At 35.5% G+C, this 6,037-nt stretch overlaps 1 pseudogene; it reads right to left on the reverse strand.

The window, feature by feature from the left end:
* Positions 1-396: 396 nt before the first annotated feature.
* Positions 397-510, reverse strand: LOC131837429 (U6 spliceosomal RNA; annotated as a pseudogene).
* Between the last annotated feature and the right edge of the window lie 5,527 nt (positions 511-6,037).

The following is a 6,037-nucleotide window of genomic DNA, read 5'->3' on the forward strand; positions in this document are numbered from 1 at the left end:
TCTGTCTCAGCTCATTTCAAAAAACCCCCTCTGGCAAAAGCTAGTTGAATACCTAAGCAGGTTGACTTTTTAAAAGGTGAAATTATTTTGATTTTGAATTAGTATCTTCTTAAAAAGTGAATCACTTTACCATAGGTAAGTTGACTTCTTAAGAAGCAATGCAGACATAAGAATGAGCTTCAGTGATAAGTAGAGAATGAATCCAATGGTCATAAACTGTTAAGATTTGGAAAGATTTTAGACACCTTCAAACCAACTGCCTATCTAATGCAGAAATCCCACTATAACAAACTGGGAAGTAGGTGACCCGAATGATAAACCTTGCCTATTTTGAAAGAAAAGCCTGGCCTGTTCTGCATTGGGCAGCTCTATTAAAAGAGTTGCCTTCAATTAAAGGAAAATCTAGTTCTTTTGATATTGTATTATTACTGTACATGTCATCCTTGTGCAGGGGCTGTGCTAATCTCTGTATTATTTCAATTTTAGTTTATGTGTTACCAAAGTGAGCACTATTCATTATTTTAAATAATAGTGACTGACCCTGTGTTCAGTTCACAGGCCCTGTTGTAGACTCTAGAATTTCTACTCATTCATCTACCAAAACAAAATGCAGTAACTCCACCTACTTGTCTGTATTGTTAACTGAGAGTTCTAAAAAATGAAGTTGGAGCAGAAGAAGGTGGAGAGCCCATTGGTGAGAAAGTGGAACAATTTTCACATGATGGAAATAGAAAGCCATAGAATAGTACATGAAAAAAGGATAGGAAGAGAGAAGACATTTGGGTGTAGGTGGCCATGGCTTGGGTTGGGTGTGAACCGCAGGATGAGCAGGACATGAGAGGCAGATGCAATAAACAAAATAAATATTCCCCAAAGTTACAGATAAACTACAGAAGTAGAATATATGTTGGGATGGAAGGCAAAATAAATGTCTACATAATTGTAGATCTTGAAATAGAAATATTTCATAACTCTTCTTCATCTTTCTTTTTTTTTTTTTTTCACACAATAACCATATTCCATTTGTTCTGTGGGGCTAGACCTACAGAATGTCCTGTCACTTGCTCCTCCCTTCAACTCTCCCAAGCAGCACATACCAAGAACATTGGTGGAATCTGAAAGCAGTAAGACCAGCAGGGTGGAGATACTATACCACACTGCCTGCCAGGCCCACCAGGACTGCCTTTTCCCATGATCATGTGGCTTTGTTCCATCTATTCAATTATCCTCTCTGCCCCCTTTCATTAGAGAAATAGATACAGATAAAATGTTCCTATTGCCACCAAGGAGGAAGGGCCTTAGCAGAGATCAAGTCCTTATATGTAATTCCTACCAGAAAAAAAAAAAAAAATCTAAAGTTTCAAAACCATAGTCATTATTTTGGGTAAAATTTACATCCTAGATACTGGAGCATCCCCCATTACCATGAAAATATATTGGAGGATTATCAATCTTTCCCATTATCTATATTTATCTTATGGTCTATCTGTTATCTTTTACTTGTAACACTATTGCTCCCATCTAGAACTTTAAGCACAAGTAAATGTACTGAAAAGATGTCCATTGTCTACTGTCCTTTCTCCGTTTTCTCAACCCCTATTTTCCTCTCAAACTACTCCATTCAGACCATTCCAATGAGCCATTTTCACAGAGGTCACAAATGACATAAATGAATACTTCTTGTTTTTCTTGAATTCACATTTAATTCATTTTTAAATGTAATAATTATTAATGCTACAACATTTAAAAATGAGCAAAGAAGATCTAAAATGAATTTCCCTCCCTACCCCTAATCTTAGCTCCCAGTTCTCCCCTTTAAAGTAAATTGCTATGAAGTTTCTTGGTATGCATCTAGAGATATTTAATATGTATACAAACATTTTTAAAAAATATTTATTTATTTATTTGACAGACAGAGAACACAAATAGGCAGAGAGGCAGGCAGAGAGAGAGGAGAAAGCAGGCTCCCTGCTGAGCAGAGAGCCCTAGGCGGGGCTCGATTCCAGGACCCTGGGATCATGACCTGAGCGGAAGGCAGAGGCTTTAACCCACTGAGCCACCCAGGTGCCCCATATACAAGCATTTTTTACATTTTTTTTCAAATGGTAGCCTACACCCCTCTCATTTCTTTTTTTCACTTTACTTTGGACATCATTCCATAGCAGCACATACAAGTTCCTATCCTTCTGTGCCTCTTCATTGTGGGCTTTTACATTTTTATTTCATTGGTCCCTTACTGATGGACATTTTGGTGATTTTAATCTTCCGCTTATAAATGATGCTACAATAATTAACTATATATACATATATCATTTCACCTATATTGGAGTTTACAGAATAAATTTTTGAATGGAATTTCTTAAGTCAAGAAATATGTGCCTTTTTAAATGTTTGTTATATATTACTAAATTGTCCTTTATATGTTATAATTTATACTGTTTCCCAACAGTTACCAAAGCAGTTTTTTGAATTGTCCACTTAATTATTTTCTTACATAGCTCCTTGAAAAATGCTCTATGAACAGTTATTAAGTTAGTGTATAGAATGATTGTCTGCAATCCCATTTCCTCTCTCCTTTACCATCAATTTTAGCAGATCGAAAGTTCCTTCTACTTCCGTTACTAGATTTATCAGTGCTGAGTATATATTTTGATCCACTGTTACAAAAGATAAAGAAAAAAAAAACACACACTTACTCTTTTCTTGTACCCACTCCTCCTTTCTTCCCAACTTTTTTTAGCTACATGAGTTATTCATTGTCAAGATTTATGACAGTTGTATTGCATTCTTTAATCAGAACTCCCACACCTGTCTGCTTATTAGTCCTGAAATCTTAACACTTATTCTTCCGATGTCAGCCCTGCAATCAGAGCCTTACATTCTGGTGTCTTAGCCCTACCCTCCTAATGTTCTATACCGACCTTTCTCCATAGCTTTTCTACTCATCTCTTAATTGCCTGAATATCAGCCTCCAGTAGAGTCTTCAAGAAGGCCTCCTGGTAATAACATTACCTGAACTCTCGCATGTTCAAAATGTTTACTGCCTTTATCTTAGAAAACAGATGCCACTCTGCTAAGTTTTAGTGTTGACTATTACCATGGAAAAGTCCAATTATAATCTCAATCATCATAAACTACAGAATGACTTCGACAAGATTGCTTAGTTGTTCACATGCCTGCACACATGAATGAATAAATGAACAAATGAATGAATGAGAAAATAACCAAACAAATAAATAAATGAACCCATTGACATTCACATGTTTTGGGGAATACAAACTCTGTTGCTCCTGCTACTGCTGTCGGTGTTGAAATATATACTCTTAGATCATTGTTTCGTGAGAATGGGCATCCATTAAGCACATCATTCAAAGCCAAATAGCAAATATTAAGCAATGGGTACTCAAGCCAAATTTAACATTCTAAAAACAACAACAACCCAACACATTCCATTCCCTCCAAAATTCTGGTTGTTAAATGAACTGATGTATCATTTGGGATTCCTGTCACAAAGATTTCATAAGTAATTTGTCCTATGCAATGAGTCTGCCTTGTGTCAAGCTATGTTTCTGCCTTAGATAACTTTTTTCTTTCACTGAAAATCAGAGATTGTGAAACAATTCCAACACTGATAAATTTTATTTCCTTCCCCAAGTCACATGCTATATTACTTTATTTTACTTTAGTGAGCCAACAGATATCTTTTCTTCAATCATTAACGAGGTCATTTTGTAGTCATCTTTAAAGCACCTTCAGTGTGTCTTCAATGTGGATAGAGTCACTGTTCTTTTAGACATAATTATTAGAAACCCAACTAATATTCTCTGATGTCAGTCAATTGTAAAATCTTTACTGAGACATTACATACTGATGTTAGCTAATATTACTGAGTACTAAGTGTCTAGCATTGTACTAAGCTCTTTAACACATTTTATATATGAATAGTTTAGTACATATAATCCCAACAGTGAAACTAGGGTAGAATACTCACATTTTACAGAAGAGGAAATTGAGTCCCTGAAAATTAAGTAATTCCCATAGGATCACAGCTGGAGAGGAGCAGAGCCATAATGTGAAGCCCAGCATTCTGATTCTAGAACCCGAGCACTTTGCCAGTATTGTTAACACAGCCACCCAGCTGATGTCTGGAAAACGTGTTACTAATATACCTTCCATAATGTCTGCACTTGATATCAATGAGAGAGGGAAGTTTGGGCTTATCATTAGGCCCGCAGATTTCCTTATTCTGGTTCATACTAGCAACATTAAAACAATGATGAATCCAGTAAAATTGGTGCACTGGACTCAAAACAGTTATTTAGTGTTTGTAGCTGTTTGAATTTTTTACTTTTCAATCCATTGTTTAGGCATAATATTAATATCCCTAGAGATTGTTAAGGAATGAAAGGTGGACATGTGTGTGTGCATGCTTGCGCACACACACACACACACACAGATACACACCCCTACACACACAGACTTTTGAGAATGGTATTATAAATTCCGGATCTGTGCAAAGCTCTTTTTATGCTTCAGATTATGTAGAAGACGAGACTGGAAGTGTGACCTGATTGCTTGCTTTACCTCTCAACTGTGCTCCTTGGGAAACAATAGTAACAGCATCATTATCACATCCTCATGTTTTTCAACTTAGGGTGTGATAAAGTTGCAGTGAGTGCAATTTCTTCTGGGAGAATAAAACTTTTGCCTTTTCCCTAGTAATTTGCAAAAACAAATAAAAGCAAAACAAAACAGAAGAAACTTGAGTGAGTTGCTCTGAAAAATATGCTCCAATAGAGAAAACTGAAAAAATTGTTATCAGGCAAAAAATAACACATTTGAATAAATATTTATGTATGTTTTCATAGTTTTCTGGCTTATGCTCCTTCATGTACCTTGCAGGCAGTTAAAGAAACAACTATAAATCATAAATAAGGAATAAAATGAACTCTATGAAAGTCTCTGATTACTCCATTACTGAAATCCAGCTTAGCAATCATCCTTTTCTTCCTAGAATATTTCTATAAACAATCCAAAACAAACCTGCAGGATTTATAGAATGCATTTAATATAAATGAAAGTGGAATGATGCGCAGAACTTGCAAGAAATTAATTCATATATATATATATATATTGCTGGAGGATATATATATATCACATTCCTAAGGAAATTCCTAAGGAAAAACCCCAAGGAAGAATTAAATAACTTGATATAAAGGACATTGGACATTTTTGCTGGCAATGACCCAAACTGAAAGCTAGTGGACTAAGAATTTTAGTATTTTTTTTCTACCACTGACTTTTGCATAAACTGAGAGGTGTCATTTTGCTCTGTTTTCTTTAATGATAAAAGTGAATAAATGAGCATGAGTAGCCTAACTGAAAGAAGGACAAAAATTAATGTACCAGAAAACAAAATGCTTAGTTTTGGCTGAGAAATGCATTTTTTAAAATATTTTATTTATTTATTTGACAGAGAGAGATCACAAGTAGGCAGAGAGGCAGGCAGAGAGAGAGGAGGAAGCAGGCTCTCCACTGAGTAGAGAGCCTGATGCGGGGCTCAAGATCATGACCTGAGCTGAAGGCAGAGGCTTTAACCCACTGAGGCACCCAGGCGCCCCAAGAAATGCATTTTTTAAATAATCTATGAGAGCTACAGAGATTTGTATTGTAACCAGAACCCCTGAAAATCATACAATAGAACTCAGTTCTTTCCTTCATCCATATATATTTCATCAAAACTATGACTTTATTATTCCTGTTTCTCTTAGAAAGTCTGGTTCCCCATATTCCCTTATGTTGGAGAATCTTCTAGACATCTTTACCTCTATACAAATCTTCTGTGACTAACCCTACACACATCTGATCCATTATGGATATTCACTCTCTGAATTTAATACCAAAAAAAAAATTGAGTGATTTGTAAATCATAACTCTGGATTATAACTTTATAAGGACCTGATCTAGTATTAATTAAAGATTTTATAGATGTTTCAGTACATTCAAAATGCTTAAGAACACCTGATAATGCAAGATG

This window comes from Mustela lutreola, chromosome 7 (assembly GCF_030435805.1).
Source record: "Mustela lutreola isolate mMusLut2 chromosome 7, mMusLut2.pri, whole genome shotgun sequence".
NCBI lineage: Eukaryota > Metazoa > Chordata > Mammalia > Carnivora > Mustelidae > Mustela > Mustela lutreola.